The following is a 27,641-nucleotide window of genomic DNA, read 5'->3' on the forward strand; positions in this document are numbered from 1 at the left end:
GTGTGTGTGTGTGGGTGTGTGTGTGTGTGTGTATGTGCGTGTGTGTGTGTGTGTGTGTGTGTGTGTGTGTGTGTGTGTGTGTGTATGTGCGTGTGTGTGTGTGTGTGTGTGCGTGTGTGTGTGTGTGTGTGCGTGTGTGTGTGTGTGTGTGTGTGTGTGTATGGCGGGTTTATGAAAACACAGTTAATGTGCTCAGTATTGTCCGTCGATCCCTTACAGTATATGACAGCGTGGAGAAACATGCATCTTGGCTAGCGGTTGTGTTTGAGAATATGGTGATGAAAATCACAGAGCTTTTCCTGGGCAAAGGCAGAAATTGACTACTTCTAATCTCCACATCAGTTCCCGGGGCAAACAGGCTGATTGCAAAAACGGAACCATGAAAAAAGCAGATGGGAGCTCTCCTCCACAAAACGGCACCGGGGGAACGGGTGACAAAGAGCGAGGCGACCCTCACCCTTTGTGTGTGTGTGTGTGTGTGTGTGTATGTCTATGTGCTCACTACTGTCCATAAAAACCTTTATAGTACGGCTTTCCAAGACGGATGCCACATTCCACGGTAAACAGGTTGATTGTAAAAAGCTAACGATGAAAAGAGCAGACGGGAGGTTTCTGCCCTCAGGGTAGGAGAGACGCAGAGATCTGGGGATGAAGGCTGGTGCAACGCCCACTCTGGAATGCACTCCACATCTGACCACGGGTTTAAATACTTCTTCACTGTTTTATTTATACAAACAAAACGATTACTGACCCTTATTGGGTGTTCAAAAATGTAATATTGAAAAATGGATGAAATTGTGGTGTGTGTGTTTTTTTACAGTCTGTTGAGTGAGACCAATTATGTCCGTCAATATGTTACATTCAATATGTAGCTCTTTAAAATACAAAATGATTCTTAAGTCCTGGGCAACCAGGGCATTATTTTTGCACGGTATTGATCTAATTCAATGATTACATGTACACAGAGAAAAATAATGTCAAACAATGGATGTCTCCAGACCGGGTTAGTAATGAGAGCCTGGAGGGTCTAGTGTAAAACTGCATCTTCTGTGCATTGAGGAATACAACTGATATTTGAAATCAATGCCACAGTATAGCGATTTCTCATAACAAATCTCATTGTTGTTTCACCCAGTGTTCACTGCTGAGACAGTTCTGTTTCTTTTCTAATTCCAGGTTGTATTGAAAACAGTGTACCCTGAGCAAAACACAATGCTGAGTCGTCAGTTTGACATTATTCAATGCTTTTGTTTGCCTGTCCTTCCATGAAAAAACAACCAGTTGACCATTCAAACAGTTTATAGATTATTTAATCTTCCCAAAGAAAACCTCTCACTTTTGATAAGGTTTGCCTTGAAAACTGAGCAACAATGTTAGAAAGTCCTTGTGTCAGCAGCTTTGAGCGTCCTTAGCTGGCTTTCACATTGCTCCCAGCCTCTTGTGAATATCTTGACGGGACTCTTAGAAGCATGGCAATAATACACAATGATGAGAATTTATCAGGCAGAGGCTCCTGAAGAAGGTCCCTGTACATCAAGCTAACAAACACTCCCCAGGAGAAAATAACTATTCTACAGACTTGTTTTATTCCTTTGAGTTCATATAAAACCAGTTACTGCCCCTGTGTCCACAGACACACAGTAAAACACACCGTGCCGCAACATTTCTCAAAGGTGAGGAAATTGGTTTGCAAATCTAATTGTGAGGCGGAGGGTCGGACTTTTAGACGTGCACTCATTCCTCACCAACGGGTGCTGGTCCAACCACCCTACAAAACACTTGAAGTAAAAAACGCCTACATTTCTACTGTAAAATTACGCACATTTGTCTGCAGTGTACAATACAGTGGATTTCTACTTTAACTGCAACTACGTTTTAGACTTTACTTTTAAAAGCACTCTTAAACCATTCCAAACCCCTAAAACTCACCCTGCTACCCCTAAATGAGCAATGATTCCAACCCCTCAGACAACTGGTTATCTTAAACCCTGTGACCCGTCCACAGATTGTGAACATGTTGTGGTGGGCAGGAATGGATGAGCACGCCCAGTCTGACCCTGACTGAGAGGTCTGTGCGCTAACCTGGGTTCTAGCCTGCAGTGTTCTAGCTGTCCCCCGATGGCCGTGAGACACCCAAACATTAGGGATTATGAAAGGTACTGTTTACAAAGGAGTGGGTGCACTGGGTATGTAATAGGCTTCCTGCTCAGACAGAATCCACAGAGCAATTAAATTCTAATTAGGAAGAAGATAGAGAAAGCTGTTGCCAAGGTCACATTCAGTGACTTCAGAAGTGAGGTAACAGTCTTATGCAAGAATACCGTTCAAGAGCAGTACGATAATGCTGTCATTCACAGCATAGTTCGACTTTGGACTTTCATTATCCAACAGTAAGCTTAGGCTACCTCACTGGCAATCAGGTAATTAACCGGACAATAGTCCAGAGAAGATACCTTTATCTTCCCAAGGTGTCTGGAATCTCTGTGTGTTTGTGTTTGTACTGCTCTGTTCTGGATCCAGGAGTGTAAGAACAGACTACGGGTATTGGAAGCACGGCGCTGGGCATCTCTACAGTTCACTTTGAGTAATGATAAGAAACGGGAAGAGGGCAAAGACTTTAAAGATCCACACAGACAGAGGAGAGAGGCAAGGTAAGAGAGGGAAGGTAAGAGAGGGAAGGTAAGAGAGGGAAGGTAAGAGAGGCAAGGTAAGAGAGGGAAGGTAAGAGAGGGAAGGTAAGAGAGGGAAGGTAAGAGGAGGAATGGAAAGAGAGGGAAGGTAAGAGAGGGAAGGTAAGAGAGGGAAGGTAAGAGAGGGAAGGTAAGAGAGGGAAGGTAAGAGGAGGAATGGAAAGCTTACGCTGCATTGCATTGTCCTCCAGACAATCCTCTGGGAGCAGCAGAAAAACAGAAGACAGGAATTTAATTGAAAAAGAGAGAGACAGACAGAGAGAGATAGATAGATAGATAGATAGATAGATAAATAGAGAGAGAGAGAGAGAGAGAGAGAGAGAGAGAGAAAAGAGACAGACATAAAACATATACCATGAGCAGAACGCAATAAATATGCATTAGTCAGGAAACCAACAGTCACCACAGCATCTGATAAATAGTGCTGCTGAGATATTAAATCCCCTGCCTCCTCTCAGCGAGAGTAAGCACCTCTCAACCCATGTTAATACTACTTTCTCAATCAAACTCCATTTTTGTGTGCTCTTGTTGGTGACGCAGGGGCAGGCAGGGAACGGTGCGGCACCACCGTGCTCATCTGAATGTGGTATGAGGTAATATGCATCAGTGGGGAGAAGGTGACGCCATCCTCCTCCCCAGACTGATAATTAACCCACCAACTGCCAAAGCATTCCAGAACCCTCACCATCCAACATGCCAAGTGATCTATGTGGTGTTTACCTAGCAACAACACTTTGATTGGCTACGACACGAAGCATCACAATGTATGGATTTCTGGTGAATAAAGTCACCCTTGGCGCTCTAGAATGTTGACAATTTGGGCGACTTTATTCATCCTCGGCCCTGAATGAGTTGAAGGCAGGGGCAAGAAGGGTGTGGTGTGAACAAGGCTGGTCTACTCTGAACAAAACAATAGAACCGTAAACAAACCAATATCACTCAGCGCCGATGGACTTTTTCCCGGTTTGTAATCTTACTGGAAAATACAGTGAGCAAAAGAAAACACAATAGTGTCAAATCAAAAAAACTAATCAAATCAAATCCAATTGTATTTGTCAAGTACACAATATACTAGATACAGTCCAATAAAATGCTTTAGGGCAAGCAACTCCTCAACAACGCAACAATCAAAAATTAACAATGCAATGATAATAATAATAATAAAAAAACCAACAACAAACAAACAAAACCAATAACAATAACATATGGTGTCATAGTAATAGCAGCATAGCAAAAGTGTCCTTCAACCCTACAATTACGGATAGAAAAGACACATTTACCACACTGCGTAGAAAGCATCTGAACCGTAAACAACACAATGCTGTAAAAGACAAAGCTGTTGCAAAACACCAGTGAAATAAAAACAATCTTATGAATCTCTTGAGATTCCCTTAAAACAACAAAACACCGTTTTTAATCATTGACCACCTCAGGATAAACACATCAGTCTGATTGGATGCGGCACAACAGACTAATTCAAGGCGCCAAGCTGCCGTACAGACAATCTAAATCTGATGTTATTGTTCGTCTCAGACATTTTCCGCATTAAATATTTACAGTTGTGGATAAATGACGACTCTTCCAGTGTCCTGGCATCTCCTCGAGGAGGCCCATCTGCTCAATCATCACCTTGTGTGCAGTAGGCAGTACAAGTGGGAAAATGGGAGACAGCCAGAAAGATCTGCATTGCATCGATCAGTTGGGTTCTGGATGACAGCAGTGGAACAGAACTCTGGGTTACGGTATGTGACTGAAGGAGGTGAGGGAGACACCTCGCTGTGAGCTGGGGCTGGGGTGGGGCCGGGTCAGCCATGGAAGGTGCTCCCAGCCTGTTCCAGGCGTGATTGAATAGGGTTTCAGTGAATAGGGAACGTAGGGTACGTCGCCCGTAGTGAGATGTCGAACCAAGTCAACTGAAAGAGAACCAATGATTTCAGTCCACAGACAATCCATTCTTAAAGGTACCACGTCACCATTGAAAAACTGTAAAATCTTTCCAGCTAAAGTGTGTTGATTTCCTCCCTCACCTGTCTGTGCTGGCCCCTCCCTCACCTGTCTGTGCTGGCCCCTCCTTCACCTGTCTGTGTGCTGGCCCCTCCTTCACCTGTCTGTGCTGGCCCCTCCCTCACCTGTCTGTGCTGGCCCCTCCCTCACCTGTCTGTGCTGGCCCCTCCCCCCCTCATCTGTCTGTGTGCTGTCCCCCCCACCCCCCTCACCTGTCTGTGCTGGCCCCTCCCTCACCTGTCTGTGCTGGCCCCTCCTTCACCTGTCTGTGTGCTGTCCCCCCCCCCCCCCCCCCCCCCCTCATCTGTCTGTCTGTCTGTGCTGGCCCCTCCTTCACCTGTCTGTGTGCTGTCCCCTCCCCCTCATCTGTCTGTGCTGGCCCCTCCTTCACCTGTCTGTGTGCTGTCCCCTCCCCCTCACCTGTCTGTATGCTGCCCCCCCCCCCCCCCCCTCACCTGTCTGTGCTGGCCCCTCCCTCACCTGTCTGTGCTGGCCCCTCCCTCACCTGTCTGTGCTGGCCCCTCCCTCACCTGTCTGTGCTGGCCCCTCCCTCACCTGTCTGTGCTGGCCCCTCCCTCACCTGTCTGTGCACGTCCCTGGTGGCTCAGATGATGATGGAGGACTTTAATGTGCTGCATGGCTCTCCTGACAAGAAGCTGTCTGTTCACCGACGCCTGCCTATTCCTCACAATGATTACAATGCTGCTGTTCTGCACGCCATGTAAGCCAGGTGATCTCCACAGCCGTGTGCTCTGGGATATAGCCAAACAAACCTGTTTCAATGCTGCTTTCCACACAGGGCCTTGGATGTTTCTCTTCTTGCCGCAAGTATCTTTTTTTCGAGGAGAGCATTCAGCAGGGTAGAGGAGAAGGAGAGGACAGGTTGAAGAAAAAAATGTCCTGAAGAGTCCTTGTGTGACATCTTAATAAGAAATATGCAGGCATACGTTCTGCAAGAGTATGTCTCTGCATTGAAATGTCCTTGAAACATTCCTCTTCTTAAACCCTCCATTTACAAAAGGAAGAATGCATGGTCATGATGGAGATCAGGGATCTTGATGTCGATTGGCTCCATGACGGCCTCAATGTTAAAGGGTCCCTCCAGCCTGTCTGCCATCGTGTCTGTCACAACACAGAGAGGACAGGCTACATCAGCTCAGACAGCACACACACACACGCACGCACGCACGCACGCACGCACGCACACACACACACGCACACACACACACAGTGACAGCCATAATGGATTATATGACAGAACCAAACAGCTGGTCATTCTAATATAGCTGAATATCACAGATCAGACTGTGCTGCACATCTGCAGGAACAGTGCTTAGTCACAGGTGGATGGGATGTGTCTATGAGAAGAACAGAGGTCTTTAAGAACAAGAACAGCCATTCTGTCCTCATAGAATCCTCTGTTCGCAAAACACAACACAATATGCAGCCTTCCCTGGTGATGATATACTGGTCTAGAAACCCAGTCACATTGAGACGCAGCTCTGCTTTTAATGCAGTTCACAACCAATTACTACTATCAGAGGAACTGAGGGGAAGGCGTAACTTCTGCCTCCCCTAATTAATTGTGAGATGCTGAGAATGTAGCGTCTTCATTACCACATGAGGGAGGGGTGCAGAATGTTGAGTTTGGTAGAAAATTAAAAAAAAAAACGCTTCATTATTGCTACTGATGTTTGTTTAACAAGATCCTGCACAAGAATAATTTAAATTGAAATCAAATTCAGCTGGAGAGGAGGTGGAAATAATTGGTTGCTGTGTAAACAGTTACAGTAAAGTTTAAACTAACTCAGCAAATGGGAGCAAAACTAACTTTGACATTTTACTTCCTCTTGGTATTATGAGACAATATTGTAATTGGATACAGAATCATTCAGTTTTTATGACTTTGTATTTGTTTTCCACCACTCTTGGGGGGAATCAGCATTTACTCCTCCGACATAAACAGCATTTGCTTTTCTGACTCATACGACTTATTTCTACCCTGACATTTGCTAATAGAAATGATACATGAGTGATTCACATACACATCGATACATATCACTCTTAACTTAGTCCATGTAGAAATATAGACCAGGGATTTGTGTACATAGAGGACCTCTGCCAGGGAATGAGAGTGAGCCAATCAACGGCCTGTCAGGGATAAGAAACAGCCTTTGATCTCATCAAGTGCCTCTATGACACCATCCTAAGCCCTTAGAATATGAAAGTCCTATATCTGGTGTTATTGCAGTAAAGGGAAAGCAGTGCAGAAGTTCGGAATCTCGTGTTTTTGTCCGGCAGACAACTGAAACTGATGTCATGTTGTTGCAAACAGTCGCCCCGCAATTCGACTTGCTTCGACTGAACCTCGAACTTGTGACCTCTGGCTTGCCAACACACGTGACCATCTCCTCAGATACCCGATGTTAACCAGCTACGCTATCGAAAAGCTAGGAGGAGTGAGTTAACCATCTCAACTCGGTTGCACAATAGCATCTAAATGGAATACTCTGTACTTTGGGAAAATAAACTATATTTGGGCTGCGCTACCATTACAAAAAAACAACACATTCCCCAGTTCTTAAATCATACAAGACAACCATTAACAGGCCTTTAGTACAGTATGCCATTTCTGGCCAATGGCTGTCCCAAGTCAAGAAAGACTTCAAAGCATAAAAACAAACGAATAAAACACAGATAATGATGTTAAACTGGGATACAATCGTGTGAATCGATTTTGTCCAACTGCAATCAGTTGCAACATACCAGGGACTTTAGGTAACATTGAGCAGATGTTGGCAGACTATTGCTGCCAATCAGATTGAACCCAAACCAGCAGGGAGTGCAGTGGTGGAGAGAGACTCTTGGCTGTGAAGAAAGTACTTATTTTTAAAACAATCATGGCTTTCAATCTCAGACTATTTCCTGAAGTTCTTTTCTTTGGACAGGGCTAGCTGTAGACTGTCCCGTACAGAACCCAGGGCCTCCGTGGGACCGCTCTCTAAACACAAGACACACACAGGACATCATCCTCACCATCCTTAATAAAACATATTTTTGTTTACGTTACAAGTCTTATATAAGACACTTTTCATGTTGGATTCTAGAACGATCTATCTTTATTTCCATGTAGTCCTGCCAGGCAGGGATGGATTAATTCTACTGACGTACAGTAGGAATGGTAACAGTCTCCTTTGGTGCTCAGGCAACTGAAAGTAGCCCCATTAGCCTCAACTGGCTAATCAAAGGAAATAACAGTTTAACAATTACTTTGAAGAACGCTTCAACCCATTAAGTTTTTTTATAGAAATGTTTGTGTTTAGACTGCTGCAGTTGTGTTTAGACTGCTGCAGTGGGTAGAGCTGCTCCTCTCGCCTGCATGCCTGTCTGCCGGGGTCCGTTAGAGCCTCTGCCTTTGAAGAGCACTTCTGTTTGTTTACACTGGAGCCTCAAATTGGGCGTGATGCTTGGTTAGAATTCCATCAGGAGCCGGTAGGAGGTCAGACCCGAGGGCCAACCTGAGCTCTGTGAACTCTTCAATGTGTGTGTGTGTGTGTGTGTGTGTGCGCGCGCGTGCGTGTGTGTGCGTGTGTGTCTCTGTGTGTGTGTGTGTGTGTGTGTGCGCGTCCGTGTGTGTGCGTGTCTCTGTGTGTGTGTGTGTGTGTGTGTGTGTGTGTGTGTGTGTGTGCATGCGTGCGTCACAGTAAGATGCAACGATCATAGAAAAGTCGTTAAAAAAATACATCGTTTTTCTTTTTCAGAAGTGACATTTTACCAGTTTATTGTCTCACTGAAGGGAGGGGGACATGCTAAAGAAGGTACACTATGTAGGGAAGTGTCGTGTGCATGACTAATTTGACTGCAGTTCTCCACAGTTCATCACAGGTCCTTGCACAGCAATCTAGAAAGTGACTTAAAGGTTGTGAGAATTGTAAAAATAGGATGAGTGAGGGAATAGGATGGGAATAGGATGGGAATAGGATGTGAGGGAATAGGATGAGTGAGGGAATATGATGGGAATAGGATGAGTGAGGGAATAGGATGAGGGAGGGAATAGGATGAGTGAGGGAATATGATGAGTGTTGCAGATATGAGCTATGCTGTCGCCTGGGACCAACACCTCACTGCAGCACGGCAAGACATCTTACATTTACATTACAATTACGGCATTTAGCAGACGCCTTTATCCAAAGCGACTTACAACAAATACATTTGTTTAAGTAAGTGAATCATCTATCCATCAGTCATCATAAGAAAAAGTAATCGATGGTAGGTCCAGGGGCCATTGGCAGTCACAATGCTAGAAGAAGGAAGAATTATTTTATTTATTTATTTTTTTTACAGGAGAGAAACTTGTACAGGGAGGGTAGTGGGGGTGAAGAGGTCTTTAGGAGGGACAGTTAAGATGTGGCCTGAAGAGATGGGTCTTCAATCTACAGCGGAAGATAGGTACTCTCCCTGAGACACCTGTGCTGTCTTTGCTGATGTGAACTATGCTCTTCAACACAATATTCATACATATGCTTAATTCATTACTTTGATAATCAATAACAATGACAGAAATCATCAATAACACCTGCCTCTTGTCAACCTGTGCTGCTGGACCCTGTGCAGAGGGGTTGGGCTGAACCAGAGTTTCAGAACAGTTTGTTTAGTCTCTGCCAGCTTGTCAAAACGGATTCCATCAGCATGGCGGTAATTAATTTGCCCCCTATGAGTCAGGGTGAGGTGTGTACAGGAATATTTCACAGCACACAGAGCGGCCCAAAGAATCACAACAACAAGAAAATAGCAACAACAACAATGACCACCAGGTGGATGGACGACCATCCAAAGGCTGTTTCCTCATCCCAGCAGGACACAGAGCCGTGCACTAACATCCATGTCATGTGTATGGAATATCTATGCAATGTGCCATAACACACCACACACATGCTGGAAGTGCACGCACGCACGCACGCACGCACACGCACACAAACACAAACACAAACACAAGAATTAAACCTGCAGTCACCCATCATATATTCAGTTTATAGTCAGAGCAGATGGCTTTGGGAAATACTAACATAAAAAAGATCATATAACTGACACAATACAAAACACAAGCTGACTACATGCTAAACAAACAGGTCTGAGACATAGATTTATGTATAAGGCTGTCCTCATGGAATAAATTGGATTCTTTGGCTTGATAGCGAATTTGCAGAAGAGCCTCGCGTTTCCCATGGTGCTGTGTTGTTATTGCATTCAAATCCAAAACTTTTTACGGCCCCCTGACAAGCTTGTAAATCAAAAGCAACAAGCTCTCTACTTTGTGCTTGCTTACACATACAGTATAAGCCCAATGATATAAAGTGATTTGCTTTGTAGAGAGATGTATGTAACCTCAGAGTGTAGTCCTCCCTCTGGTCCAAGGAAGCCTCTATGCCCAAATATAGAGAAGGGGACATTGCCCTGCAGGGGGTGCTGTCCTTGAAATTATGTGTTTAAACCAAAGTTAAAGAGGTCCTTATTCCCCATGTGGAATAACAAAAACACTCAACTCCATTTCTAAGCAATTACTTACAAAGCCATTACTAAACCCTTATGTAACTCCCTCTCTCTATCTCTCTCTCTCTCTCTCTCTCTCTCTCTTGGCCGATCCGACACTATAACTTCAAAGCTTTTCAAACTTTAAAAACAGCTTACTGTAGGTTAGAAGTTTGACACTGCTGGTTCTTGATTCACATTCATGAAGCATTCTGCATTCATTCCTGGGGATGACACTAGGGAAACATGCTCTTCACAGAACACCAATTAATATTTAAATGACTTCTGAAAAAGCTGACAAGTCCCTGCCCACAGCCAACTTGTATCACACACGCAAACCTGCACAGCGAAGGAGGGACTCATTTACCGACTCTTTACAAACCTGCAGCCCTTCACTGGTACCTACCAGTTCAGTAGACATGTTAGGGACATGTGAGGCAACAACAGGGTTTAATACAAAATAAAAATGAAAGGCCTGTATAACTTTGTTGTTGCTTTTTGTTGGATGTGTTTAACGTGGCTCTCCTACTGTCTGACTGGGATTGTTTCTCTATAAAGCCATGGTTCTTCCGACATTATATTGGTCTTAAAACCTGGGTTTGATCATAATGTTTACACAAGATAATAATCTGTCGATCTTTATACACATCAAAGCAGGCTACTTACAACCTATAAACGTCACGATTCTGAAAACCAGCCCCAGATTCAGTTGTATAAATGTATAGGCTGACCTTTGACTTCTAATTCAAAGCAATAAAACCTTCATCTCTCCAAAGTGCTGGCCTTTCCCCCCCAGATCATCTGCAGGGGTTCCTGTATGTGTTCAGGTTCTGTTGTACCTGTACAATGTCCTCATTGAAAGTCAGAGTTTTACAATATCTATTCATTTCTATTCATACAGATTCCTTTTGACCACTTTGTGGACTTTAGAATATGAAAATCTCCCACCATCATTCCACAGCCGTGTAATTCACATGGTGGGTGTTTTTGTCTCTTAAGAGTCCTCCTCATGCAAATATGAAATCTTACCAGTGCGAGGGCCGTATTCACTGGTGTGCTTCAAGAATTGAAAGAAAGCATCTCTTGCACCAGAATGTGATCAAATCCCTCCTTTCTCTCCACAGCAATTTGTGTTTCAACGACTTGCATACTTTGGGAAATATAACAACCACAAAACCAGAAAACTATTTGGACGAAAACTATTTTATAATGAGCTTCTCTGTCACTAGCGAATAGCCTCCAACATTCCTGCCTCCATCATCCTATAAAATAAGCTCTCAAAACCAGTCTAGCCTGGACACCAAACAGCATCAAAACGCTCACCAGTAAAGCTCACATTCTCTGTCAAATCGTATCCCCTATTTGTGCAAAGACACAAGTCAATCAAAGTAATGTCTCCATTGCAGAGGCAGTCATGCAGTAGCACTTGTCCCTGTGGATGTTTGAGAGACACTACACCATTGATGTCATTACTGCTAGACCAGAGTACCACCAGCACGGGGAGGCCATGCTCCTTCCTCCTTGCCCATCCCGAGGTGCATGGAGCAGGCCCCGCGGAGCAGCAGAGTGCAGAGAAATGGTCCTGGGAGATTACAGTAGCAGCAAACAGCCATTATAAAGCCATTTACCAGAAGGTCCCCCAGAGCGGGGAGCAGGTATAATGGACAGGGCTTAGCTGAGTGAACCAGCCCCCACCTCCCACCTCTCTCTAAGGAGGGCTGTATTTCCCACCCCCCAGAGAGACACAGCAAAGTAAAGAATTACCCAGGATTCAGCTGGGGAGAGATCCACCTCATTACAGGGAGTACAGTAAGACAAGCCTCTCAGTAGAGAAATCTACTGGCTGGCTGGCTGGCTGGCTGGCTGGTGGTAAAGGGGGGAAATATTGTGGAAATATTGTAGAAAGTTTATGTTACATACAAATCCAAGTTTGGAGGCCATTGAATATAACCATGATAATTCCTGCTTAATTATTAAACATCCAGAAAGTGTGTTGCGTACTTTATTTCTGCTTGTAACTGTATAATTATTTTCCATCATACAGCATTCTAGTGGTTACATGGGTCTTGTTGGGTCCGAAGGGTATTGCAAGGCCTTAGAAAATGTAGTGATGCAGGAATGCAAGATTCAAAGCTCGAGTCTGATTCCCAGAGCTGCTGAAATCACCGACTTTTCAAGGCAAAAAAGCAAAGCTAGGAAAACATTAAAGGCCAGGAAGTGGGCTGGTGGGAAAGATAAATAGAGGTGGAATTCTCTGTCATTTTGTGAAATGTTCACGTGTTGAGGAAGGTCAATCAAGTCCCTCACTAACTTCCTTGTATTGGTTCTTTGTTGATGGGTGAGCTAGCTTTCCCAGAGGCAGAGGAGGGATCCACAGAGGCAGAGGAGGATCCTTTCCACAGAGGCAGAGGAGGATCCTTTCAGCTGAGCTCCTTGTCTCTGTGTCTCATCCAACCTCGACACTTTCACAGTTGCCTTTTGAAATGTACCTCGGATGCTGCTGAGACACTACAGTTGTGGGAGAATATGGGAAATGTTATACTGCAGCAACATGACAGGTATTTGAATTAGATTAAAGGTTCTATAAACATTTGATTGTATAATAGAAAATCCCCAAAAAGGGTTTAAGTTAAATATTGAGAGAACAGATCTGAAACAATTCTCCCACCGGTGCAGTTTGGAGCTATCCTTGTCCTTCAGCATACAGAACTGAGAAAGCTTGACAGACCTCCCTCCCATCCATACATAATAAGCAGGACACCAGGGTAAGTCATCTTAACACATGGCAGTGGAGATTAGAGACTATAGAGAATGGTGGTGAGAATGCAGCTCTTTTCTAAAGGACTGAGTAATGCATCCAAACCTCAGTTCCAAGCGGATGGACAGACGGACACACACACACACACACACACACACACACACACACACACACACACACACACACACACACACACACACACACACACACACATCCTTAAGACAGGAAGACAGGAACTGGGTCAGAACCGTCACTCCAAAGGCAGCCAGCCAGACATCAACACAGAGCTAACAGGAGCAGCAGAAACCTCTCATATCCTGGGGAGGGGATGACTCAGCACTGCCTCGGCATTGTCAGCCAACGTTGAGAATGTCTTTTTTGTAATCATTGTAAATTGTAAACCATTTGTATCATTTGTAAATAATGTGCAAAGTAATATAAATGTAGCCGCATATCGTGACATTCATTTAAATGTTTTGGGGGAGTTTCGGATCGAACATTCTGGGTCTTCTCATGGAGAGCAGGCATTGTTGAGTTATACCTCCGGATGATGTACACAATAATAATCCATCATCCCGCTGGTGCTGTGGAATATTAACACATTTAGACCAGGATGGCTTGCTTGATAGGAAGAGCAAATAGTTGGCGTAGCGGGGGAAATCATGTCACAGTGAGGTGCCTACCTGGACGACTGCAGCCACACATCTATTAAAAACACAATTAGTTCACGTCTACCATTAGACTGTGAAACTTGAGGAGCGGTAAATTCAGGCTCGAGTCAATTAAAAGGATAGTTCACTCCAAAATCAAATATCAGTTGTGGTGTGCCATTAATCACAAACACCTGATTTTAGAGTGGCTATCCTTTTAAGCGTAATATAAAGGGTAAGTAAGTAAGCTGTGAGGAAGTTTGTATGGTATTTGATTAGTGTTCATTAATAACTTATTCACACACAGTCCTTCTCAGAGGACAGGGAATATCAGTGACCAGAATTCTCATGAATCGGGAGGCTGTGGGCAGGTCCGGTTACCGTGGGAGACATGGCATGCAATTAAAAAGAAATGAGCAAATAAAATCAATGCAGATCACTTACACCGTGGTGACAAAGGACTCAACAGAGGACAACACAGGCCCAAATCTTAATTAGGAGACGTAACGAAGGTGCAGCCAGGAAGGGAGTACAGTGAACGCTAAAGCATGTTACTATTACGGTCACAGCTGATGAACCCAAGCGCGCAACACAGAGTCAGGACACGAATATAAAATAATGGGGTATTAATGAGGGAATAGCAGGGAATGGGAAAAGCAGGGTGGAATGGCAAATGGGGTAGGGCAGGCAGGCAGGCAGGCAGGTAGGGCAGGCAGGCAGGTAGGGCAGGCAGGTAGGGCAGGTTGGGCAGGCAGGCAGGTAGGGCAGGCAGGCAGGCAGGTAGGGCAGGCAGGCAGGTAGGCAGGCAGGTAGGGCAGGCAGGCAGGTAGGCAGGCAGGTTGGGCAGGTAGACAGGGCAGGTAGGCAGGCAGGCAGGTAGGGCAGGCAGGCAGGCAGGTAGGGCAGGCAGGTAGGGCAGGTTGGGCAGGTAGACAGGGCAGGTAGGGCAGGCAGGCAGGTAGGGCAGGCAGGCAGGCAGGCAGGCAGGTAGGGCAGGCAGGTAGGGCAGGTTGGGCAGGTAGACAGGGCAGGCAGGCAGGCAGGCTAACAGGCGGACAGGCAGGCAGGTGGATAACCGGGTCGAGGTCCTGGACCATAAAGAGATAATGATCAGACTGGTTTACAAAAACACTAGGACTTTAGAATCAATATGAGACTAACTGGCCGAGAACAAGACTAACTTGGAAACAACAAACAAGGATCTGGTGAAGAGCGGACGGGAAGCCGGGGTGTAAACACAGCGAGGAGATGAGCAGATGGTGAGCAGGTGAGCAGGTGGAGATGAGTGACAGGGAACCGGAGCCTGGCCACGCCCACACACAACACAGACAGACAGACTGAGACACACAGGAGAGAGGGAGGAACAGACTAGGTGGAAGTGGAGGGCATGACAGTTACTTCATTAAAGAAAATCAATTATATTTTCCTGCTGTTTCGTTATCCAGAGAGGGAGCTTAATTTTTCTGCTTCTGGGGATGTGAAAAGAAAGAATAGGTCTATATTATATATATATATATATATATATATATCCTATATGTGAGAGGTCCCAAACTAGTAGCAGTCTTTAGAGTTGACAGTCCAGAAATTACTTTCACTACTGTATTTTCTTCTAATCATTTCAAAGCATATTCATATCATTATTTTCCACTGTGCATCAAACCTCAGACGAGACGTTGGAGATATGACCAACAGGATGGAGAGAATAGATTGAGGCCGAGCAAATGAATGCACATTGAATCCCAAACGGATTCCCGATCAAGGTAGATACTTTAACTCACTCAGTGCCGAGGGTGAATAAAGTCGCCCAGACGGTCAACATTCTAGAGTGCCAAAAAATTTTTTTTTGCCGAAATGATGCATTGCGTTATGTTAATTTTCTAGCCAATCAGAGTGTTGTTGCTAGGTAGATACCACATAGAACACTTAGAGGCGCTCCGGGTGGTGAGGGTTCCGGAATGCTTTGGCAGTTGGTGAATTAAGAGGAGATGCTTCTCCCTTCAAACAGGGACGCTGAAGGGCACTTTAGCTTCCCCTCGCTCCGGCCCAGGATTTCTCAACAAGGTGTCGACAAGAGAAATGATAATGATGTGTGGGTCATAATACAGAGCTGAGGGCATTTGTCACCAGGGCGTGTGACTGATGGTCTCGTGTCACTCATCAGCAAAATCATGAATCCTCCCAGACAGTCCCAGACACACACACACTCACACACACTCACTCACGCACGCACACACACCCGCACACATGCACGCACGCTGTCGAATAAATTACATCGTACAATGACCTCACACCCATCGTTCAATGACAATGTCACTGCGTTACAGCTGAGCACCTGGCTTTGGAAAATCCCAGATTGGAAAATCCTTATATATTATTGAGGCTACACAGGAACAGTATGTCCTCAGAGAGAAGAGAGAGAGAGAGAGAGAGAGAGAGAGAGAGAGAGAGAGAGAGAGAGAGAGAGAGAGAGAGAGAGAGAGAGAGAGAGAGAGAGACAGAGACAGAGAGAGTGAGACAGAGAGAGAGGGGGGGGGGGCTTTGACTTCTGTAGTTAAGTACTGTATGATAAACTCATTAAACAACAACATTGGGCGTCACCTTGAAAATGTCATGAAAAGCAGTCTATAGTTTCTGGCTGTGTGTTGATGAATCTTTGCAAATTCCCACGGATTAATTGGATTAAAGTTAGAATGTCGTAAACAAGTTAAATACCAAACAGCATTTAAATAAAAACAAAAACAAACAAAGACAGGGAATTCATTGTGTACACTGTGTTATCTGGTAATTGGTTGAATCGGTGTAGTAACAAATATGCATATGCATTTATTGAAGGCCAATAGGTTTGATTCGTTTAAATCCTAAACGAGATGGAGGTCGTCGACAAACTGATATTCCGGTGTTTCACTTTCCTGTGACGATAAAAAGAATACAATTAATGGGTACAGATAGTAAAAGGAAGTAAACAAATCCTGCTGTTTTTGCATATGAACCCCCTTTCTCTCTGCAGCTCTTTCCTGTGATCCGACTGCAGAACGAGGTGTAGATTGAGGTGTAGATTGAGCCGCGGTGGTAAGAGGTAATAATGTTCTATTATTGTCAACGACAACCTGTCCGACGGGGAGGAGGAGCACCTGAGGCGTTCGTTCCGTCTGTTCTTCATGTTGCCGAGATACCGCTCTCTCTCTTTGTGCATTTTGTTTGAACAAAACAAACAGTTACATTTACATTTACAGTTATGGCATTTAGCAGACGCCTTACATTTGTTTTAGTAAGTGAATCATCTATCCATCCGTCATCATAAGATAAAGTAATCAATGCTCACACCAGGGGCCATTGGCAGTCGTAATGCCAGAAGCCAATTTTTTTAAATGTTGTATTATTATTTATTAACAGGAGAGAACTTGTACAGGGAGGGTAGTGGGGGTGAAGAGGTCTCAAGGGTTAGGGGTAGGGTTAGTACAGGGAGGGTAGTGGGGGTGAAGAGGTCTCTAGGGTTGGGGTTAGGGTTAGTACAGGGAGGGTAGTGGGGGTGAAGAGGTCTTAGGAAGGACTGTTAAGATGTAGCCTGAAGAGATGGGTTTTCAAAACAGTAAATGTCTAGACAACTCTATGAAATCAGACATCTGAGCTAATATGTCGCTTTTGAATGAGACATATCAAAATACAATGATTGTGACAAAAATAACCAGAGAGTGTCTGTTGGTGCCACATACGATGTCAGTACCAGCTGAAATAGTTCAGCAAAATAACATGTTTTTGAGATTCACTTTGGGACAATCACAGCGAGCAGGAGATGAGGGATTATGGCAATTTACCGCCTGTTTCATTGTTTCATAAACAAGCAGAAACATCTTGTTCTTAGAGGGTATTTCATTTAGATTGGACACTAAATTCCTGGAGAGGTCACGGTAGGGGTCATATATCCCTCAGGGGAGCCTGCTGCTGAGTGTACTACAGGATTACAGAGACTCCTTGGGACATATCAAATCTGCATACATTCCTGCACTTGCTGTTGTCATTGTGTGACCTCTCTGAGAACAGCTCTCACATGGCGTTTGCTGTGTCTGCGTTCAGTGAGGTGATTTTCTGTTTAGGCCGAAAAGCTTTTGAATTCATCTTTCTAAACCACATGGAGGAAGGAACATAGAAACATAGCACTTAGTTCATCAGGCAAGAAAGCCAGTACTAACTCACTAATGATGCATGATCCTCTGTAGCTACGGGACCTATCTATTTGTTCCCAAACACACTGAGACTTCTCTGTGGCCTCCTGGCCTCCGTGGCCTCCGTGGCCTCCTGGCCTCCGTGGCCTCCGTGGCCTCCTGGCCTCCGTGGCCTCCGTGGCCTCCGTGGCCTCTCTCTTCACTGTGATGGAGCCTCAGCAGAACCGAGGGACGGGTCGTCTCCTTCTTTGCTTGCTTCTTTCCTCTGCTCTTAACCTTCCTGGTGTGTTTCCTCTGCTCTTAACCTTCCTGGTGTGTTCGGGTCAAATCTGACAGATTTACAATTTTCCTAAATACAAATATTGTGTTTTTCATCTGATTGCCTCAAGACCTTATGTTTTCCTCCACACTAGGCATTTGAACATATACAATTGCTGATCACCACTTTCATTGAATTTTGAGTGGTTTGGTCAACTTTGTCGCCATAGAAAATGAATGGGTAATGAAATGTAAAAATACATACATACAATAGAAAAAAATACATAGAAATGTAGATACATTTTCAGTGTCTGTTCTTTGTATATTCACTACAGTTACTCATGTTAACCAGTAGCTGAAGACATTGTTTCACAGCTTAAAAAGGTGTGAAACTAAATTTGGTGATGATTTATGGTTTTTGTGTTTATATAAGAGCACGGCCAAATTTGGCTGCGAACACTCGAATAAGGAGGGGGGGTGATGAACACAGGAGACAAAAGATGCTCAAAGAATGAAAGAAAAAATGTCATGGACAGAGAGAAATATATATAATATATATATATACAGGTGTGAGAGAGAGAGAGAGAGAGAAAGAGAGAGAGATATTGATCGAATGAACTGATGTTCAGCGGGTTTCAATAGAAAAGTCTTACACAAATGCATTAAAGGTTCAAAATCGATATGGAATGTCTGAGCATTACAAATGTGGCAGGATAACAACAATGGAAGAAGAACAGAATGATTGTAGTATTGTTAGTTTCACCTTGATGACAGACCCTTTCATCTTTGGATCATCGTTATCCTAAAAGGATCCATGTTCAGTGACCACTTCCTCTCCGTTTTCCTCTACTTCTTTCTGATTAGTAATCAATGGTGTTATTACAATCATGGCTGCCTTGTTCTCCTTCGTAGCATGTTGTTTTCTGATCTTCAAATGGCCGTCATGTGGGCTAACAGGATATCTGGGATACAGAATCTGGAGTGCAGCAAATGCAAGACAGGTCCTAACATGCCTCTTGTCAGCCCTCCTGTGTTTCCAGCGACGGTGGGGACCGTACTTTTAATCAACAGTGACAGGTAGCATGCTAACAGCTCAAGCCAGCCACCGTGTGAACATGGATGTCATATTTGAGGGGAGGCTGAGTCCTTCCTCCCTCCTTCTCTGGTGGATAAAAGTGTCATATGTCATTATGTCGTTGTCCTTATGCCCCTAAACCCTCCTACTGAGTTTGTAGCTCCTGGATCAAAGCGCCGTGCTGCTGTGCCTCTGAGTCCGTCTGACCCAGGTCTCCGGTCCAGCTTGAATGTCAGAGGTAGATCAGGGCCATTCTGGCTGCCAGGAAACTCGGGACACATGTCACAACAACCCGCCCTGAATGACAACAACCCGCCCTGAATGCTTGTTAAATAAAGATGTGCCTCAATCCATTTAAATAAGATATAGAAAACGGCAGGCAAAGAATACATTATACAGTAGCTAAATGAGAGCGTGTGTGTGTGTGTGTGTGTGTGTGTGTGTGTGTGTGTGTGTGTGTGTGTGTGTGTGTGTGTGTGTGTGTGTGTGTGTGTGTGTGTGTGTGTGTGTGTGTGTGTGTGTGTGTGTGTGCGTGCGTGTGTGTGTGTGTACCTGAAAGCTCCAGACGGGCATCAATATGCATAATGAGCATTGATTTAATATTCATACACCAGAGACTCAGAGTGTCTTTATATAGGTCTCTATGAGATATTTAGCTCATCACGGGAGCTTGTCTCTTTGTATCATATTCACTTTGCAATCCTCTTGATCTGAATCTAAATCAGACAGATGTTTACAATCCAGAGAGTGTTTACAATCCAGAGAGTGGGTAATCTCCATTCAGAAGGATCCGTATCCACAGCGTAGAGACCAAGGAATCAATTAGACCAAGTTCAAGTTCAAGTTCTGTTTATTTGTCATTACATAGAAGTAGACAATGCAACGAAATGCCTCGGGCAGAGCAGCTCTCAACATCCACAACAACAACAACAACAACCACAGCAACAACAACAACAACAACAACACCACAAGTAATGTAATAAAGTAAGTAAGAACAAGTAATGTAATAAAGTAAGTAAGAACAAGTAATGTAATAAAGATATTAAAGCTAATAAAAACAACAAGTAATAAAAAGGGTTAGGATTAACCCTAACCCTAACCAATAATAATAATCATATTAATGAATGTATGTATGGGGGAAACAGACTTGTGTCAGCCTAGTCTTTCTTGCCTCATGGGTAGAAGTGGTAAAGAACCCACAGCACAGAAACAGAAACAGAAACAGAAACAGAAACAGAAACAGAAACAGAAACAGCTCTCACGCCGCACGATATGACCAGCACACCGCGTCCTCCAATCAACACACCCGAACTCACCGTCCCGGGGAGAAACATAGCACCACACACAGGAAGTGGCAGGGCGAGAGACGCAGGGCGAGAGACCCGGGCGTCACGCCCGCCCTCCAGTTGAGTGTCCCGTCCCCTCTTCCTCCAGGCTGACAGGCTGCAACCACGTGGTTTTCAAATCACAGTCTGGTTCCTAAAATTAGCCAGAGAGGTGAGATGGCAGATCCACTCTAGATGAGCTCTGCTGGTGTCTGATACTGACACTGTGTTTCTCTGCTGGTGGATTTAAAGAGGTTCTGACCCGAGGGCCCGGTATAATGAAACTCACTTGTCTCTCTCTCTCTCTCTACTGTATACCTGGCAAAGCACTTAGCAAGCCCAGTTGGTTGCTGCGTCCGTGTGATTTCTGGCTGGATTCTCTAACCTCGGCTGTGTCATTTTATATTCATCTTTGGGATGCAGGAAATTCTACACTGTACCTCAACGTCTGGGTAAATGAAATGTTAAACCAGGTGAGCGAAGAGGGATTAGTGGATGAAAAGGGTAACTTGTGATTAAGAGTAATATGTAGTCAAAATTGCCCCAAAGCCGACTTTAACCTGCGACGTCTTTTGCAAGGCCAGAGAGATGAGATGAGAAGCTAGCAGAGGTTAGAACACTCTACAGCACTGGCTGCTCCTATCACTGCTCTCTCTCTCTCTCTCTCTCTCTCTCTCTCACTCTCTCTTTCTCTCCCTGTCTCTCTCTATCTCTCTCTCTCTCTCTCTCCCCCTCAGTAGCTCTGGACCACATCTCAACCAGCTACATCACCTGTCCTCATTACAGAGAACTCAGTTCTTATTTTCTCTCTCTCCCTCTGTCCCTCTCTCTCTCTCTCTCTCTCTCCCTCTCTCTCTCTCTCTCTCTCGTCTTGGTTATTCGCTCGCCCGCCTGCTCACCAACCCTAACCCTCTACTGTAGCGAGCTAATCTTCATTTTGTAGCCCTCTTCCGGCTGCTACTGCTGATCCATGGACTCACCCACACTCAGCTGATGACTGTCGTGAAGGGAAGGCATACATATCCTATAGGTGACTGGCTCGCCAAATGTAACTTTATTTAAAGTACTGTAGGTTAGCTGACTTCATGCCTACATCATAGTTTCAGGGAAATAACAATTCTTGTAATTGTCTGACATTGATGTAATAATAATAATAGTCACTTGCGCCATAAAGGAGCTAATGACGTTATTATCTAGCCTCCCTGACCGAGACGGAAGGAGGAAATTAGCCTTAATGGTACTGTAATAACCACTCTGACACAACATGACATTTCAAACCTCTTGTGCACGCAGGCATGCACACACACATATACACACACATGCACACACACGCACACATGTGCACATACACACACATGCGCGCACACACACATGCGCCCACACACACACACGCAGGCACGCACACACACACACACACACACTCACACACACACACACACACACACACACTCACACACTCACACACTCACACACACACACACACCCAAAGAAATGGAACAGAGAATGAGGTGCGTTCGGTCCATTTAGACGACCCACTGTGCCTGGATCTGTGGATCTGTGGATCTGAGGATCTGTGGATCTGTGGATCTGAGGATCTGAGGATCTGAGGATCTGTGGATCTGAGGATCTGTGGATCTGTGGATCTGAGGTCAGTTCAGTGTTGATATGAGCTGCTTATCTTAGTCAAATCAGAGGGGTCTTATTAGACTTCAAACACTTTCTAAGTGTCTCATTAACGGCCGCATGGTGGAGTCTGGCAAGACCAGAGAGATGAGATGAGAAGCTAGCAGAGGTTACAACACTCTACAGGACTGGCTGCTCCTATCACTGCTCTCTCTCTCTCTCTCGCTCTCTCTTTGTCTCACCCTCTCCCTCTCTCTCTCTCTCTCTTTGTCTCTCTCTCTTTGTCTCACCCTCTCTCTGTCTCTCTCTCTCTCTCACCCTCTCCCTCTCTCTCTCTCTCTCTTTGTCTCTCTCTCTTTGTCTCACCCTCTCCCTCTCTCTCTCTCTTTGTCTCATCCTCTCCCTCTCTCTGTCTCTCTCTCTCTCTCTCTCTTTCTCTCTCTCTCTCTCTCTCTCTCTCTCTCTCTCTCACCCTCTCTCTCTCTCTCTCTCTCTTTCTCTCTCTCTCTCTCTCTCTCTCTCTCTCTCTCTCTCTCTCTCTCTCAGTAAGATGGACCTCATCTTGGATTTCAATGCCCTTCACTTTTCCTCCAAGGACTAATATACTGTAGTAGTTACTCATCTCAGAGACAATGCCTGAAGTGCTTACACACACGCAAGCACACACACACGCAAGCACACACGCAAGCACACACGCAAGCACACACACACGCAAGCACACACGCAAGCACACACACACTCAAGCACACACGCATGCACACACACACGCATGCACGCACACACACACGCAAGCACACACACACGCAAGCACACACGCAAGCACACACACACGCAAGCACACACACACGCAAGCACACACACACGCAAGCACACACGCACGCAAGCACACACGCAAGCACACACACACTCAAGCACACACGCATGCACGCACACACACACACACAAACACACACACACACACACACACACACACACACACAGACACACACACACACACACACACACACATATACAAGCACATAGGGGAGGCTCATGATGCTCGCACGCACACACACACAAGCACATAGGGGAGGCTCATGATACACACACACACACACACACACACACACACACACACACACACACACACACACACACACACAGATCTACATACAGATATTGCAATATCATATCATGTTGGCAAGCAAAATAAATCAGATTTTTGGATTCTGTCTCATCTTTGCCCCTCTTAATCAAAGTATCCATTTATACAGACGAACCTCTCACCAAACAGTAAACAGTAAACAGAAAGAGTGGTCTCCAGAGACCACTGGGGCTGTTGACCACCTGTTGTATGTGGCCGCTGAAGGACAGGGTCGCTCATAAACCGCCGGACTGTGGCTATCGACCTGCCCATCAAAGTAGCCTCACCCAATTACAGAGATTCATAGCCTAAGGCAGGAAGTGCGTCACACTGAAAGCCGTCCACTTGTCGAGAAGAAACAATGAATCCAAGGCGAGAGGAGAGGCCTTATATGTCTTGTCATTTTAAGTCCTCTCCAACCTCTCCGGGAGTTTTCCCATTACAATTATGCACTTTCGTTGATGCTCTGTATTGATTGTTATTGATCTTTTCTGTAAGACTTCTGAATGCTGTAAGCGCACTGCCTGGGATGCCCAGAGCTCTGTCTGGGCCTAAGTAGTCCCAAAAGACCCTGGTCGATGGAGTGATACTGAGCTGAGGTGAGTGATGGAAGATCAGTTGGTAACTTTCGTCTTCTGCTGCCATATGTCTTCCCCGCATCACTGTGATACGTTTGAATTACTGGATGGAAGTTGAGAAGTGGTTTAAAGTTCAGGAAACAGCTGTCTGTTTTTCGAATTGAGTTGTGATGTGTTTTCAGAAACTTTTCAGTTTGATAAAGTCCATTTAAACACGGTATCGGATGATCAAGTATATCACAGGCAATCAACGTTACTTTCAAGCTCTTGACATATGTTTTATTGTCCATGAATGGCAAGGACAACATGGTGTTTCAGTGATACCTCCAGGATACCTCTAACATAACCACAATTTCCCTCAAGCACTTACTGTAAATCCCATGTAAACTTAGATGGGAGGGAACAGTAGACAATACCTAGAGAGAGAGAGAGAGAGAGAGAGAGAGAGGAAGAAAAAAGAAAGAAAGAAAGAAAGAAAGGAGAAGAGGGAAATAGAGGGAGAGAGACAGATAAATCATCACATGAATTATAATGAGACACGGTCATCTGAGGGAGACGTCATCTCTCTCTCTCCATCTCTCTCTCCCTCCCTCTCTCTCTCTCCCTCTCTCTCTCTCTCTCTCTCTCTCTCTCTCTCTCTCTCTCTCTCTCTCTTTCTCTCCCCATCTTTTATTCAGACAGCTGAATCAATTTCCGGATTCTTTCCCAGAGCTCTCCAAGTGGTGTGGGATTCGGCTGTCAGCATGAGTCAGCCTCTGTTAGACTAGATATCACCCCGGCTCTCAGGCTCTACGGATCAGCAACACTTCTGAAAACTCTTATTCCACCATCTTTGAGGATTAAAATAAACGTTTTTATAATGCCAACTAACCATGACTTTGCAGTTTGAATTGCAGCCTATGCGTACAAGCTGCTTGAAATGATGTCTTGATTGGGAGATGCATCCTCACATGCATGTTGGTGCTTAAATAACCGCATAGTAGGCATGGTGCATTAAACGTAATCTGACAGCACCAATCCTGTAACAGTAACAGCCAGAGGAACAGGAGACACGTTTCCCACGGCCCATCCATCATCCTCTGGCAGCTCGTTTCTAACGTCTTTAAAATTAAAGGTGCACCGGCCCCCTGGCTTTTACAGGGAACTATTGTTTCCTGACAGCCCAGTGAATCTCCGGTGGAATCAGGGGAGAAGGTTGAGTGCAGGCGATTTTTATGCAAAGGGCTGACACACTGAATGAAGAGGGAGGCTGCTCCCTGCTCTCAGTGAGATAACTTTGGCTGTACAGAGAGGTCAAATATTTGCGCTGGATAATGTTTTTAATAGACATGACTGGTCTGTATCTGCATGGGGTTGGTGAATCTGAGTCTTCTTACCATCACTAAGTGACGTGTGTACATTCTAGAAATGTTAAAGGGATCGTTTTTTTTTCGATGTTAGACCTCATTTTCCACTTACTTGAAATGTTGTATTTCATCCAGACATTTCTTTCGGTCATATTCGGTCATCATTCTATTCTTGAGCTTTCTTTGGCTGGTTCCAGGGCTGACATTCAGCCATACCAGTGTACATACATGGGATCACCTGTTGGCTGTACGTATGACTTCTAAAAAACATTTCCACAAAAAATTCCATCTCAAATTCCAACCATCTCATATCTTTGTGGGCTGTACTGTCCACACATGTCGATATTAAAACTGTGTTATTTCCACTATTATAAGTGGAAACGTATATATTATTTGAACTGATGGATTGTCATTTGGTTTGAGTAGCTCGTCCATTCTATTCAAAGGCACAATGACAGACACGATGACAGACACGATGACAGACACGATGACAGACACGATGACAGACACGATGACAGGTATTATGGCAGAAACGATGACAGACACGATGACAGGTATTATGGCAGAAACGATGACAGACACGATGACAGACACGATGACAGACACGATGACAGTATAATCTAAAATCCAGTACATGTGTGGAGCTGTTTTTGAAAGCTGTTTTTCTGTGCTTTTGATAGCGTTCAGGCTCCAAGTAAGTGGAAAATGAGGTCTAACATCTAAAAAACCTGAACGATCCCTTTAAGAATTGAGAACAATTGTGAAGAAACATCTATTTTTTAAGAAAAAAACTTATACTGGCTGAACAATAGTATGTGAAAACTGCCTACACGCTATTCTAAAAAGAACTCCCCTAAATTACAACTCCTGCTCTGTGAGCATTCGCAACTTTGGAATGAAGTTTCCTCCGTTCTGGAGAGAAAGGGAACAGAAGGCGATAATACAGGCAGACATGCGGGCACAGATGACGAGGTTAACCTTTTGTAATTGACCTCGTGATTGTTCCGGGCCCACGACAGAGTCTTCCCGGACCCCCAGAGAGAGAAAGTGTTGATTCACTGGCCTCCCATCCGGAGGAGACACAGAGGTCGTGACTCAACGGGGTGATTAAAGGTCTCGTTGGAGAGAGCTCGGCGCTCGGCGCGAGGAATGGAACTGGAGCTGCCAGCAGACTCCTGGTTCAGGCCAAACCAACGCTCCCAATCTGGCTCCTGGTTCAGGCCAAACCAACGCTCCCAATCAGACTCCTGTGCTCCCAGTCTGGCTCGAAAGCTAATCTCTCCACATTTGCTCTCATTAATTTACTCAACACACTGAATATGATAGGATGGTGTGTGGTGTGTGTTTGTTAGCGCCATGCTCCACCAACTGAGCCACAGAGGACCATTATTTTTTATTATTATTATTATTATTATTAACAGTAGAGGAACTGTACCGAGGGGTAGTGGTGGGGGGGAGGGGTCTTTAGGAGGGACAGTCAAGATGTAGCCTGAAGAGATTGGTCTTCAGTCTACGGTGGGACAACTAGACATTTACAGGAAATGTACAGGCAAATTCCTTGTAAACAAAGTATGTCCCACCATGTTGGCGTGTCCCTCTCCCACCTCATGTCTCAGATTGAGACCTCCCACACTAATCCCATGAATTATAGATGTGGCATGATTATGAATAAAATAAGTGGATTAATACTGCATTGGCATGCTGCATATTAAACGGCTGTCGCTAGCATGTCACAGCTCATGTCTGACATGGCCAGCAGCAACGTGGGTTAATGATGTACAGCCATGTCTTCTTCTCTGGTTCTGCATCAAATCCTTACGCTACCGTGGTGACGAAGGTCCATAAATGTTTGTACACAACCTCCAAGAGCGCCTCCAGGAGGAAACATGGGGCATTGCGTTACAAAGCCCATTACAACTATGTAGCATTAGCATGTTAGGTTGCAGAGAGTGTGAGGAAAATCTGACTGTACATTTAAAATGTCCATGGATCCATCTCCACCTGTCCACTCACACATGACTGCAGCTGTGTGCAGGATGGTGGTCTAGCACTGGGAGAGCCCAGTATAGGAGAACAACAGTCCCTCAGCCTAGAAAGCCTGCTTGTCTATTAGCATAATACAATATGTATAATACCATACCATTCAGTACCATACCATACACTACCATACCATACCATACCATACCATACACTACCATACCATACTATACCATACCATACTATACCATACCATACCACACCATACCATTCAGTACCATTCCATACACTACCATACCATACCACACCATACACTACCATACCATACCATACCATACCATACCATACCATACACTACACTACACGACCATACCATACCATACCATACCATACACTACCATACCATACCATACCATACCATACCATACCATACCATACTATACCATACCATACACTACCATACCATACTATACCATACCATTCCATACACTACCATACCATTCAGTACCATTCCATACACTACCATACCATACCATACCACA

The sequence above is a fragment of the Argentina silus genome (assembly GCF_951799395.1).
Source record: "Argentina silus genome assembly, chromosome: 19".
NCBI lineage: Eukaryota > Metazoa > Chordata > Actinopteri > Argentiniformes > Argentinidae > Argentina > Argentina silus.